The sequence below is a fragment of the Kogia breviceps genome, chromosome 17, assembly GCF_026419965.1.
Source record: "Kogia breviceps isolate mKogBre1 chromosome 17, mKogBre1 haplotype 1, whole genome shotgun sequence".
Taxonomy (NCBI): Eukaryota; Metazoa; Chordata; class Mammalia; order Artiodactyla; family Physeteridae; genus Kogia; species Kogia breviceps.
In genome coordinates, this window is record NC_081326.1 from 67,589,054 (window position 1) to 67,603,640 (window position 14,587).

The following is a 14,587-nucleotide window of genomic DNA, read 5'->3' on the forward strand; positions in this document are numbered from 1 at the left end:
GTCATAATCTTTTTTCACAGCGTTTTCTCAAATTGTTTGACCTTAGTAGTCAGTATAATTTGGATTATCTGAGAACACGCCAATTTATGAGTGGGAGGAGGATTTTAGGCACAGTATATGTAGACACAGTGAAAAGTATATCCGTTTAAATTTAATATAGACCAGACATAATGCACCAACTAGAATACATCAAGCAGAGATTACTTGCATGGCAGAAAATAACTGTACAGGATTGGAAGCTTCACAGTGCTGTACAGAATAGGACCACAGAACATCACCTTTTCAAATTAAATAGCTACAAAAATACACCTTTGCATTAGGTCTTCTTTTTAAACAAAATCATCCAGTGTCTTTGTAAACAGCCATTTTCACCCATGGTACCACAATCAGGAAGTGGAACGTATCACAAGAAATGCGTATAGTTAAAGAATCAAAATTCTTAGAATGATTTCCTTGTTTAAATAGTTTTACAAATGTCTCTCATTTGCATTCCAATATACTTGCAAGAGGGTGAAAGGGGCGAAGCTACAGCCAGTAAGCGGGAAATTATAATCCTGTATATGCTCAGAGAGTAAAGAACAGTGAACACTATCCATCCTGTGTGGCAGGTGAAAAAGTCTGGAGATTTGCTGTTTTAAGTATGCCTTCTAAATATATAACATAAAATACAGGACCTCAAATTAGTATTTTGAAACAGAATTTGAGGGAAGGCCGCAAGTCACAGAGGCCGGGGTTTAAATGCCAGCCTTCCTCATCCTCCTTGGGCTTGCACTTGGACAAGGTACCTAAGCAGTTTGAGCCTTACTTTCCTAATGTTAATTAACCTACACCTTGCACTGCTGTCATAAAACTAACAATGTGTACAGAGAACTTGGTACAGAAGTGTTCACTATTTTAGCGTAACAATTAAGAGTCAAGACCCAGACCTACCACTTAGTAGTTGTGTCACTTTTGTTACTTAACCTTAGTTTCCGGTCTGTAAAATGGAAATACTAACACCTATTAGCATTAGGGTATTGTAAAGATCAGTACCTGGCAAGTAGCACACACTAGGGTAAGTGTTAGTTACTAATAATGTCATTGTCATCACCACCACTGAAATGTTAAGTAACCACTGCCACATTATTGGATTATTCCTTACATTTCTACTATATGAAAAAATGCTCCTTGAAAAATTAACCTAATTTAGTGAACTGATAATATAACATGAGCTCACACACTCAAGAATTTTTATGCTGACTTTCAGAAACTTTAAATGCACAGAAATTATCTGAATTGACCACTGCTCATGAATGCTGACAAGATACACATATCAAACACCCATTCTAAGTGAACAAATCCATTCAGTGTACTAAAGCATAACACAAACCAATGTCTATTGTACTTTCTCCCCAAAGATTTCAAAGCAGTTTAAAATAATCAAATATAACAATCCTCAAAATGTACAAGTTACTTGAGAAAACTGCAGCTGAGAGCAATCAACAGCTTTCTCCAAAACTTTTGCCACATAATTACAAAACAATGTTAGAGTCAAACTCTTTGCAACCCTGCCATTCATTCAATTAGTCAAAACATTGACTGCATATCCACTGTGCACTAGGCAGGCATTGTGCTAAACTCTGGTGTAGTAACAGAAAAGGAGAGACCAAAAAAAGTAAGAGTGGGCAAGCCACTAACAATATTATTAAATATTTTGAAATTTTATAATTTTGTTTTCCTTGACCAGTGAAAGAGCAAATTATAAGCTCTAACGGTTGACTGCATCAATACTTAATGAGTTAAGTAACCTCATATAAGTGACAGTACAATATTTTCCCCATGGAGACTAGGATTAAATGAAATAAGCATCCCTCTCTACTGCTCAATCAATTACTTACTAAGTAAAGGTAAATGGCCACTTCAAATGAGTCAAGTAATCTCAAGAGTGACACTAACTAACATAATTTTTTACCCATTTGGGGTGGAAAGTTCAGAGAAATAAATCTTAAATTTGATGTTAAATGTCACCTGTAAACCTATCAGAAGTAAGCTACATTCACTTAGTTTTACTCAGCATCTGAAATTGCATTTTTGCTGAGGCGACTAGGACCAATTTACTAATCATGCCTCCCTCTGATGAACCATTTTCTTAGGAGAGAAAAATCTAGCCTCGATGCAATTATCAAATAATCTAGAGTTCATACTATATATCCTACATTTTACAAAACAAGAGTTTCCTCTCAAGTAGCTACATAACTGTTAAAGTTTTAAAGAATTTTAAAAATATATTATCTAGCAATATTGCTCTGCCAAAACAATGCAATCTTGACTCTGAATTAAGTAATCTTAGTGATTAAAGTGGTCATCCAAAACCTGAAAGGGGACAAGCAATCAACCACCTTTTTAGTACCTAGCTCCCCAGAAGAGAGGGCTGTTAGGAAAATGCTATTAATTTGATAGCAATTGTATCACACTGATACACAGGTAAGTGTACTTCAGAACTAAGTACCTTCCTTGGAGTTCATTATTATGGACTATGAAAGTCACATGAAAAAAAAAGTGCTGTCATTTCATTTTATGAATGCTGAATCGGGCAGTTTCAGTTAACTGCAACACTTTACAAGCAAGCTATCAAATAAACCCCAATTATCAAGTTGTTTCAGACATGAAGCTTCTGTTTCTATTAAGTATAATTAAAGAACTGAAAGTATCAGTGTATTTTTCTTGATATATTAGTCTAAAATGATTTGCAATAAGTCCCTGAACACCCAAGTGACTGAAATTCCTTCAGCTATACAAAACACTCCTCTGTCCAAATGGCAAGACTGTAAGAACACACAATTGACAAACTATATTCATTCTGTACATTAAACATTAAGGAGTAAGAAAATGGCAAGCTCAATAAATTCACAGGAAGGGGGAAAGAAATGTAAACAAATGCTCCAATGCTGTCTTATCCAGAATGGCGTTTTGTGGTACCGCACGATTCAGGCATTTCATCAGCATTCGGCACACCGGGAGCCACTCAGTCACTAATGTTGACAGATGAGCCGAGAAAAAGTCTCACCAACAAACAGTATTAACAGGTAATGTTGCAAATCAGTCACGGAACCGCGCGGGAAGGAACGTGGAAGAATCGAAAGAGTAACAATCTTCCGCTAAATTTTACATTCAGAGAAAATTAATCCATCATAGATACATACTCCTCCGGGGGGGGCGGGGGAAGAGCAAAAGGAGATATTTGGTGCGACCCAGAATAGCCGTGCGGAACACACACACACACACACACACACACACACACACACACACACCAACTGCCACTTCCACTACAGTTTGACAGTCATGGATTTGGGTAATTAGAGTAGGAATGTGTGTTCTGGAAACACACTAAGACCACACCCTAGGACTGAGAATCTGGACTTTAAATGCTGCGAAGTGAGAGGTCAACGCAGTACCTAAGGTGGACGGCCTGGCCGCACAGGTGGAAGGGATGGGGGCACCAACTTCCACGCGGGTGACCGGGAGGGCCGGGTGTACGGGCGAGGCATGGCGGAGTCCGAGGGACAAGGGGGTGTGGACTAGGGACCAGCACCGGGAGAGAGGGAAGGAGAGAAGGCGGCCGCTAGGAGTAAAGGGCGTTGGGAGCTGCGGGTAGGGGGCGAACGTCGACGCGGGGGCCGGGGGGAGAAGCCGGGGAGCCAAAGGTCACGGGCGGCGGCAGGGTTCGGGGGTGGGAGGGGGCGGCGAGCACGCGCGCGGAGGTGCGAGTGGAAGGAAGCGGCGGAAGAAAGGAAGATCCGAATGAATGAGTGCCGCGGGGGCCCGGGTCGCGGAAGAAGGGACTGGGGCGCCCGCGGACATGCAGCCGCAGCGCCGGGGCGGGCCCCCGCGCCAGGGGATGAAGAAGCCCCGCACCGGCGCCGGTCCCACCGCACCCGCCTCTCCGCCAAAATGGGGTCGCGCGCGGAGCAGGAAAGCGAGGACTGTGAGGGAAGAGGGGGAAATGGTAAAAAAAAATCACTCACCCTCCGCGCGAACCTCCAGGCTCTCTCAGCCCCGCTCCTCCGCCCTCCTCGAGCCGCGACGGCGGCTCCTCAGCGGCGCTAGGGGGAGCCCCGGGCCCGGAGCGGGGCAGCGGCGGCGGCCGGACCAGGAGCCCCTCCGCACCTGCCCCTGTGTCGGAGCCGCGACGAGCCAGGCTGCGGCGGCAGCGGCGGTTCGGATCTGGGAGGGCAAGTGACCCGGATGTACAGGGTAACGGCGAGGAGTGGGAGGAGGGAATGCCAGGAAGTGAGTGCGCCGCGGACCTGTCCGGCCGTGCGCATGCGCCGCGCGCCCGCCCCGTAAGGTAAATCCTCAGCCTTCCTTCCCCGCCCCTCCTTCCCCGCCCCTCCCCAAGGGGGCGGGACGAGGCAGAAGACAGGTGGTCTGGAGGGCTCAGCTAGGAGACGAAGGGGGCGCGGCCACCTTCTCCGCTCCCCCCGCCCTCCTTAAAGGGGCAGCACTTTCGTGCGGAGACGGCATCTGGGTGGGTCGGGGTCTTGCAGCCGTCTCGTTTTACAGATGGAACACTGAGGTTCAGAGGTGACGGTGACCTGCCTCAGGTCGGCGAACTCAGAAATGGCAGAAACTGGAACTCGAGACTCGCGGATAGGCGCTCTGTGCTGAACCCATCAAAGTCGTCACATACCACCATCACCCACCCACGCGAGGAATGGCTGGGTTGGTGGGCAAGCCTTTCCCTCTCTGCCAGGTACTGAGCCTCACACTCCCAGACACGGCAGATGCGCTTGGCAGGCTCCCCAGAGCCGAGAGGTACTGGGGGTGCGAAGGTATCGCCTGCGAAGGTATCCTGGAGACGCCCTTGGGAGGTGTTAAATAATCAGTCTGAGAACAGAAATCAGGCGCCACGTGAGACTTGTACGGTGCTACTCATAGCACTTTCAGACAAACGGGACTTTGTTCTGGGGTCTGCTCTGGGCAAAGATATCTGATGGACAAAGAAGTTGGATGTGACAGAGGGCGCAGCTTCTTCATTTTTCCCTAATTCCCTTTTTACTCAGCATAAATGCTCCCTCTTTACCTACAAAACCAGAACATTCCATCTAGCTAGTTCATCCTAATCCTGTTATGAAACTCTCAGATTTTTTCATTAATACTAACGTGTAAACGATCACAACGTTACCTCTCCCAGGGATATTTTCAATGTGACTGCGGAGCGGATCGTTTCTATGGAGGTAAATGGTTCTACACATTTTGGGGTCAAGAGCCCTACTGAAAATCCCATAAAAGTATGCGCTTTTCTCTCCAGGAAAATGCATATATGCACACAAATGTGCACAAATACGTGCATAAATATTCACACAAATGTGCACACAATTTCGGGAGATTTTTGGATCCAGGAAGCCTATCTGTGAAACCCTGATTAAGAACCCTTGTTCTAGTCAAATGGGTAAGATCCCAGTAACTATCTGGGCCTCAGCACATGTAGCCAAGAAATCACTCCTTGCCCCAAGTATAGAAGGGCAACCCTTAACCTTATTTAGCCTTCTGTCTTCCTCTTCCTCTTGAGTTACACGGAGACCAAGTGATATTGGCCATATTACAAAGAAATGTGTTAAGAGAGTCATGGAGAGAGTAGGTGACTTTTTCAAGGCACACTCTAAGGGCAAGAGTCCTAGGCCTCATACTTTTACCCTAATTATCATACTTATGGATGCTTTGGGGGTCCTACACTGTATCCATTATAATCTTCATCAATTTCAATTAAACACAGGGAGCTGATGTTTTGCAAACCCTAACGCTGAGAGAACAGTCTTCACAATCCAAGAACTCTGGTCCATTTGTTTGACACACCGACACCCACTCTTAAATAACCCTGGTCCACATCGACCCACAGTCCTCTATTTGAACTCTATCTAGTTCTTACACCTGCTCAGTCCCTTAGATGTGTGCTCTGAGTAATCACACACCTGTAACCCAATCTCCCACTGAGGGCAAAAATCTCTTCTGTAATATCCTCAACACCTGAACATCCAGTTTAGCTCAAGTGTCTCCATTTATGGGGAGCTCATTATCACAATGGTCAGCCTCCTCTATTTGTGAGGAGCCTCTTCTTTTACACTGATCAGAAATCTGATGCCCAACAACTGTCATCCATTGGTTCTAATTTCATTTCTGGAAAGCAACATAGGCATGATGCTGGCCTGGGGGAGCTGACCATCCAGCAAAGAAAACAGTCCATTTGATGAGTGATAACCATAAAATAGGATGCATCCCATGAGGAGGATGCAGCGCCCCTTTCAGAGGGACCTTTGTCCTTATCAGCCTTAGACCTGTTCCTGATCTGTAAGAACTCATGAGGAAGCTCTACCACTACCCCATGGGGGATGTCCTGAAAGAAGGAACAGAAAACAAGACCCTAAGTGCTGAATTTATTCTTCCACGATCCTTTCCTCATCATTCTGCATGAATGTAATCACATTTCAGCTGAGGTCAAAGTTTTAGGTTGAAAAAACAAGCGGAAGGATGCAAAAAAAAAAAAGATGTTTACATAAAAGCACTAAGCTCCAATGATAATTTAATCATGGTGGCTTGCTAGCATGTTTTTGAGTCCTTAGTATGTGTCAAGCACTGTACTATCAGCCCTTGACTCGCATTTCCTCTTTTACTTTTTACAAAATCAGTCATTGAGTCATTCAGTCAACACATGTTTTTGCCCCTCTACTATGTCCCAGGCACCATGCTGAGAGTTTAGGGTGAAGGACAGTAAGCCACGTGGTCCCTGCCCTGGAAGGGCTCAAAATTTCATAAAAGGAAGGGCTATAAGCTCACAATTACAACATGGCATGATTCGTTGTAATTTAGGAGGGTGGAGGAACTAACCCTCCCTGGAATGGCTGTGAAGGCTTCAGAAAAGATGAGCTTGGTCTTGAAGAGATGAGGCAAGGGCCACGAAGAAGAGGCACATGGGCACAGAGGCAGAGGAAGGGGAGTTCACACATGCTGGGGGGAAGACTGGGGTGGTAAGACTGTAAAGGACCTCCTCATATGCCAAGCTAAGGAGTATGAACTTACCTCCTGAAGGCAACCACCGGTAAAGAGAAGCTTCTAAGCAAAGGAGAGACATAATCAGGTGTGTTTTACATCAAGACACTCTGACCACAGTGTCCAATATGGACTACAGTAGGAGAGAGAATGGAGACCAGCAGACCAGTGGAGCTGTCGTGAAGTGCAGGCGAGAGATAATAAGAGCCCGTTCTAGGAAACTAGCAATGGAGACGAAGGATGGGCACCAGAATTAAGATATTTACTGATGTGGAATCTACAAGAGTTTGTGACTAGCTGAATCTAGGAGAAGAAAAAGCAGGAGCTGTGGAGGGTGACCCTGAGGTTCCTAGCTTAGTAGACTAACTGAACGGTGACACCATCCAATCCCAAAACCTTTACACAGTTTTCATTCCTGTTCTCTTTCAGCCTTTATCCCTGTAAATGCACATTGCTTCAGTTGGTATCTTCAGATGTCTGCAACTATTTCCCAATACTTTTTCCTATTTCTCCAGTCACATTTATCATTTTAATGGCTGCAGAATATTTCATCGTGTTGAAATAACTCTGTTTCCTTCAGTTGCTAAAGGTCCACACCCTGCACGCCTGGTTCACCCTAGACACATTTGGCTCTGGGCATTTTGCAAAGGATGAGTTGAGCGTAGAAAGAGAGCCTTTAGGTGAAGGGTATTGGAAAAGCATAGCCTCAAGGGCCAGCAAAGCTGCAACTCTCATGGGAGAGGCTGGGCAAATGTTCTGCAAGCAGAAATTGCAAAGCTGTTGAAAAGAACCTATCAACCGTGGGAATCCTGATGTCTAATTCCCTATGGAAGCTGGTTCTCAAGTCCTAATCCACCTAATCCATTCGTTCCTTCGTTCATTTATTCCCTCTTGGAGCAATGCATTCTTGTAAAGCAGAGGGCAATAAAGCGGAGCTGAAAGCAGCTTTATTTAGCTGTGGATTTAGCCCCGCCGGGGTTTTGAAGTCTATTCAAAACCCTTCACAAGTGAACCTCTCAGAGCCTCAGTTTCCCCACAAGTTTGTTGTAAGGATTAGTTTAGGTAAAATTTGTACAGTATTTGGGACAGAACGAAGCATACATTAAGTTCAATAATTATTTTCAGTCTTGGATCCTTCCCTGTGCCTCCTTGACTCCCAACATTTTCCTTAGTTTCGGAGCACACCCACCAGGCGACAGTGCACATGCTGGAGTTCAGAGCCTGAATCTGCCAGAGTGAAGCAGGGCACACACTTCATCTCTCTAACCTTCCATTTCCCATCTGTGAAATGGGAATAAAAACCTATCCACAGGAATGCTGTGATGCTCTCATAAATACTATATAGGAAAATATGTTCAGAACCCCAAAGCACTATGTCATTATTGACTATGACTGCTATTATAGACCTCACAGCTTTCTTGGCTTCTCCCCATTTAAAAAAATGATGACTTCAGCATAAGTTCCGTGGACTGTAATCACTGGGTCAAAGGATCTGAACATCGTTATGGTTCCTGATTGGTACGGCCCAACCGCTCTTAGGACTCTGTGAATAGCTGCTGCCCTCGTTAACTCATATACACCATTCAGTATGTTTAAGCGCCTCGATTATAGCTTTTACTGCCTCTGTGTACAGTCTTTGTCCTTAATCTAACATTCAGGAACTTCTCTCAACTGCTTGTCTCCTCCTCTTTAAGGAATGAATGAATACTGAATCCCTGAACAAAGAGGCGCCTTCCCAAATATTTCCAACAGAGCCGAGGCTAAGGACTAAGACTCCAGGGTCATGCCTTACAGATGAGCATCCACCCAGTGGGTGCATTTAATGAATGCAGAAGAGGACGAGGAAGGAGGCCTGCGAATCCCTCAGCAGCACTCGAAGCCTGTCCAGCATGAAAGACGGCATCAGAGCTGCCCCTAAAAAAGAACCAAAGAACAAAGCCAACAGCTCAAACCCAACACATTCCTGTTATTTAGCAAAGCAGTCACCAGTCTCTCCGGGGCCATAAAGTTGTCCACGTGACCGTACGCCCCCAGGTACAGGGTGTATCTGTGAGGCTCCTCACATTTCCAAGTGTAACACATTTCTCACAAGTGAGCAGCTCCAGTTCAAGTTTCACCAGCCCTCTGAGTGACCTGCAGGAAAGCAGCAGACTCTCACTGCCTTGCATCTGCTGGTGCTTGCCTGCGTCTCCAATACGCTTTCCAGCGTCTCCAATACGCTTTCCAGCACCTTCACGTGGCTGTCTCTCAGCCTCCAGGTTCAAGGGTCGCTTCCTCAAAGTGGCCCCATCATCTTTCCTAAAGTCGATCATCCATCATCCCCTCATACGTCACTGGCTTCTTTTTCCTTCATAGCACTTACCACAACCTGTAATTATTGTTTTTATTTTTTGAGCTTAAAAAACATTTTAAGTAAGAAAAGACTCACAACACAATGTCAGCTCAGTGAAGTCAGAGGCCAGGGCTACCTTGCCCACTCCTACACCTGTCACTATGCCCACCCAGCTCCTAAGAGACCCTCAATAAATACATGGAATGGTTTCTTTGGGTAAAAAGAGAGGTTCCTGGCCCCCTCCACCTTTCTTTCACTCTGATTATATGAATAATACATGCTGATTGCAGAAAAAAATTGGAAAATGCAGATGAGCAAAAGGAAGAAAATATAAACACCCATGATCCAACCTCCCATACCACGTGGATATGCTTCCAAATGTTTTCTTCTGTGTCTATACCCGTATAAAGATAATGCATATATTTTTACAAAAATGGTTCCTATTCTGAATTATCATCTGCTATATTCATCTCAAGATTTATCTTAGTCACCTTTCCTTAACAAAAGTACTTCAGCACCTTGTTGTTAAAGGCTCTATAATACGTACGTACTGGATCATGTAGCTACACCACAAAGTATTTAACAAGTCTCCTAGTGTTAAGCTAAAGGGGAGGTTTCTTCAATGTCAATAAAGGTAACATGTTATAATACAGCACTTCCTTCTTGACAAGCTTCCCATTTTTTCCCTCTGTGTTTGTATTGCTTTAGAGCTGTATTTCTACAGAACTGTACTCCCCGCCGCCCATTCACCACCTGGAGTTATTAGAGTCCCCGTCAACTAGAGAAGCAAAACTGTCTGCAGCCGGAAAAGCTGAAGTATGACGAAGCCACGATGATGCCTAGGAGTTCAATTCGGGAATCTGCTGCTGATACAGGCGACAGAAATAAAGAACATGTTTTCTTGCCAAGACTTTAACGTAAAAAGAGGAAAAGAAAGACTTTCTGTAGGTCTTCACTTCTCCTTCCCAAGCCCTGTTTAGAGGCCAAGTTTTTCCCAAGAGGGATGGGCTGGTCCACAGAGTTTACTGCTGTTGTAAGCAGTCCACAGGCCAAAGCCCACTGCCCCGTTTAAAAAGCAGAGGTGGATGCAGAAAAGTCTAAGAGGGCACGCAAAGACGTGCTGCCCTTTTCCACAAACAGCTCTCTCAGCCCCTTGTGTGGTTCGGGAGCCACTTGGCATTTTCAGCTCTGACAGTCACACCCTCCACGAGAAACCCGTCGGTGTGCCCGGGCGCCCGCTGCCTGGACCACCTGCCCAACCCCCTGCAGGTGGGCCACCTTGTCAAGATGCACAGGCACAGGAGGAGGTCACTGAAGGTGGGGCTGAGATGATATAAAATCAGAGATGGTGCCGGAGGGAGAGAAGAGAGAGGAAGGGCTGGGTGGGCCATCCATTCCCGGGCCTCACCACCCTGTGACCCAGAAACCCAAATGGAAGTTAATCTGCTATTCTACCACCTTATATGGCACCCCATCAGAGGCAGAGGGCAACTATCTGTAAAGAAACAGAATCCCTAATTGTGTCATTGGTCACTAATTTATTGATGCCATTTAGAAAAGATTTTGTGGGACTTCCCTGGTGGTCCAGTGGGTAAGACTCCGCACTCCCAATGCAGGGGGCCCAGGTTTGATCCCTGGTCGGGGAACTAGATCCCGCATGCATGCCTCAACTAAGACTCTGCATGCCGCAACTAAAAAAAAAATAAAAAAGATCCTGCATGTCGCAACGAAGATCCTGCATGCTGCAATTAAGACCAGGGCAGCCAAAATAAATAAATAAAAATAAATCTTTTAAAAATAAATAAATAAAAATAACAAAGATTTTGTCTGAACTTACAGTTACCAAAAGGGAAGGGGGTGGGTAGAGGGATAAAGTAGGAGCTTGGGATTAACAGATAAACACTACTATAGGTAAAATGTATAAACAACAAGGACCTACTTACAGCACAAGGAAGTATATTCACTATCTTGTAATAACCTACAATGGAAAAGAATCTAAAAAACAATACACACGTATAACTGAATCACTGTGCTGTACACCTGAAACTAACACAACATTGAAAATCAACTATACTTCAATTTAAAAACAAAGATCTTGGGCTTCCCTGGTGGCGCAGTGGTTGAGAGTCCGCCTGCCGATGCAGGGGACACGGGTTCGTGCCCCGGTCCAGGAGGATCCCGCGTGCCGCGGAGCGGCTGGGCCCGTGAGCCATGGCCACGGAGCCTGCGCGTCCGGAGCCTGTGCTCCGCAACGGGAGAGGCCCCAACAGTGGGAGGCCCACGTACCATTAAAAAAAAAAAAAAAAAAAAAAAGATCTTGTATGTGTTTTCCAGAAACACCATGGTTAGAGAAAAGAAAGGAATTTGGTTTGAAATATAATGATGACAGAACGAACTATTACCTGCAACACCCCTGATCCATGGTTTCATTTCGGCTGGTTTTGAACAAAATGATTTCCACTCATTTTATAATTCAATCCTTATAATGACATCATGAGAAAGATTTTACTGCTCCCAGTTTCCAGGTAATAAAATTCAGGTAAGGTACAAAAAATTTTTAAGTATTTTGCTAGAGGTCACAAAGCTACTAAGAGGTGGAGCCAGGATTAGACCCCAGGTCCTAGAGCTGTTTATATTCATGAGTCACTCAACCTTCCTTGCTTCCCACCCCTCCCCTTTCTTTCTACAAACATTAATTAAATCACTTAATGTCAAAGCTCCATCTAAAACACTAGACTAGTCATCTATAAAATAGGCACACATGGAGCTTATAAATAAGCCAGTGCGCCACAACTACCAAAGCCCGCACACCTAGAGCCCGTGCTCCGCAACAAAAGAAGCCACCGCTATGAGAAGCCCGCTCACCGCATCGAGGACTAGGCCCCGCTCGCCGCAACTAGAGAAAGCCCGCGCGCAGCAACGAAGACCCAACGCAGCCAATAAATAAATAACTAAAAATAAAAAATAAAATAAAATAGGCACAATAACCACCTAACTCACTACTACTGTCAGGGTTAACTAAAACAATAGATGGAACATGAAATTGCTAATATTCAACCACTTTTTACTCTAAAAACAGCAATTACATACAGCTAAATCTAATAGGTCCGTGGTCTTGGTAGACTCTTAAACGGTTTTTAAAAATGTATATTACAGACTACCTTGGGTTTTGAAATTTGCGGTTTCGGTATTCAGACTCGGAAGGCTGTATATCACAGTGGCTGAGAGCTCAGACCCTCGACTCAGAGTCTGAATCCCTTAATTCTCTCCTCGGTAAAAAAAAAAAAAAATAGGAAAGTAGGGACTTCCCTGGTGGCGCAGTGTTTAAGAATCCTCCTGCCATTGCAGGGGACACGGGTTCCATCCCTGGCCGGGGAAGATCCCACATGCGGCGGAGCAGCTACGCGAGCCACAACTGCTGAAGCCCAAGCACCTAGAGCCCGTGCTCCGCAACAAGAGAAGCCACTGCAAGGAGAAGCCCGCGCACGGCACCGAAGAGTAGCCACAGCTCGCCACAACTAGAGAAGGCCCACGCGCAACGAAGACCCAACGCAGCCAAAAATAAATAAATTAATTATTTAAAATAGGAAAGTAATGGTATTCACTTTCAGAATTAAGTTATTTCATGTAAAGCACTTAGCGCACTGCCTGGCAAAAGTAAGTGCTCAATAAATAGTAGTCTCTTCTATTACTTGTTATTACTGTTATTATTAATTAACTTGCTACTTTCATTAAGACAGTATTTGCATAAAGCTGCTCATATTAGCATTATGTATAATAAAACCCAGAAACAAATGAAATTTCCCACGATAGGGAAACAGCACAGTTGGGCTTGAAAGAACTGTCTTTAGAATTAATGAAAACCAATTTAATTAAAATTTAAAAGCTCCTGCTTTGCCACTTAGGGGCCATATAATTTTGAGCAAATCACTTCTTTTCTCTGGATCTGTTTCCTCACTTCGAATATGAAGGGTCTGCTCTCAATGACTCATAAGCCCTCTCCAGATTTAAAGTTTATATTCCTAAGGTTCTAAATAAATTATAATCCATCAACATCAAGGATAATAAGCACCCCCTAGGTACAAAGAAAGATGATAGCAACATGAGAAAATATTTTATGAATTAATAATCACAACCTTCTTTAACCCTGTTTTTTTTTCTGTAACAGTGATCACCTCCTAACAGAATTTATATTATGTTTATTGTGAATGTGAAATAAGTGGAAGCACCAGGAGACCAGGGATGTAGGTCTGGTTGGTTCATCAATCTGTCTATCCCCAGCCACTAGAGTGATGCCTGGCACATAGTAGGAGCTCAATTGACATTTGTTGATTGAAAATTTGTGAATATTAAGTTAAAAGAGCAAAGTACAAAAGTATATACATAAAATAAAATGTCATTCATATAAAATATCTACCCTTATGGGGAAATGGCAAATGGGATCAGAGAAGTTAAAACTCAATGACAGGGGCTTCCCTGGTGGTGCAGCCTGCAGATGCAGGGGGACGTGGGTTCGCGCCCCGGTCCGGGAGGATCCCACGTGACGTGGAGTGGCTGGGCCCGTGAGCCATGGCCGCTGAGCCTGCGCGTCCGGAGCCTGTGCTCCGCAATGGGAGAGGCCACAGCGGTGAGGGGCCCGCGTACCGCAAAAAAAAAAAAAAAAAACAACAACTCAATGACAACACAATGAAAGCAGGGATGAAGTAATTTTACTTTCCTTCAATGTTTTGAACAATTGTATTTGTTCAGAAAGATAGCATTTGAACAGAGAAGCAGGTAGAGAGGAGAAAAGTGAAAGAGAAATGGAAGTAGCCAAAGAAATGGGAGTGGACCTGAAGGAGGGAACGAGGAAGGGCCGGAGGGGCCACAGGGGATGGAAGCCTCTCGGGGGTTAGTTACTCTGTGAACGGAAACAGAATCACAGGGGCTGAAGGAAAAGTAGGTAATTTGATGCAGAAAAGAAAAGCCAATTTATTTTGAACTTTTAATTACAACCTAAGATCTATTAAACTATTCCCAGGTTTACAGAAGTTCCCCATTAACTGCCTCAATCAACGGAAGCTTTGGTGAATTTCAGCACTAAGGGGCCCTTGGGGTGTTACCTGTTACTGTTCTCATCAGTTCTGAACCTTTTTTTTTTTTTTTTTTTTTTGCGGTACGCGGGCCTCTCACTGTTGTGGCCTCTCCCGTTGCGGAGCACAGGCTCCGGACGCGCAGGCGCAGCGGCCA

At 44.7% G+C, this 14,587-nt stretch overlaps 1 protein-coding gene across 23 annotated transcripts in view; it reads right to left on the bottom strand.

Moving 5' to 3' along the window:
* The window catches only part of CYRIB (CYFIP related Rac1 interactor B), a 156,294-nt gene that overhangs the window by 84,276 nt on the left and 57,431 nt on the right, over positions 1–14,587 (bottom strand). For 3 of the 23 annotated variants that reach the window (XM_059043158.2, XM_067018024.1, XM_067018029.1), the window contains exon 1: positions 4,005–4,244. The exons of 15 other annotated variants lie outside the window; for them this stretch is intronic. The gene's annotated coding sequence lies outside the window, so the exon portion shown is untranslated. Of the gene's footprint in view, positions 1–4,004; positions 4,604–14,587 lie in introns of those variants that run through there. 5 more of the 23 variants (XM_067018030.1, XM_067018036.1, XM_059043154.2 and 2 more) reach the window with 4 other exon arrangements.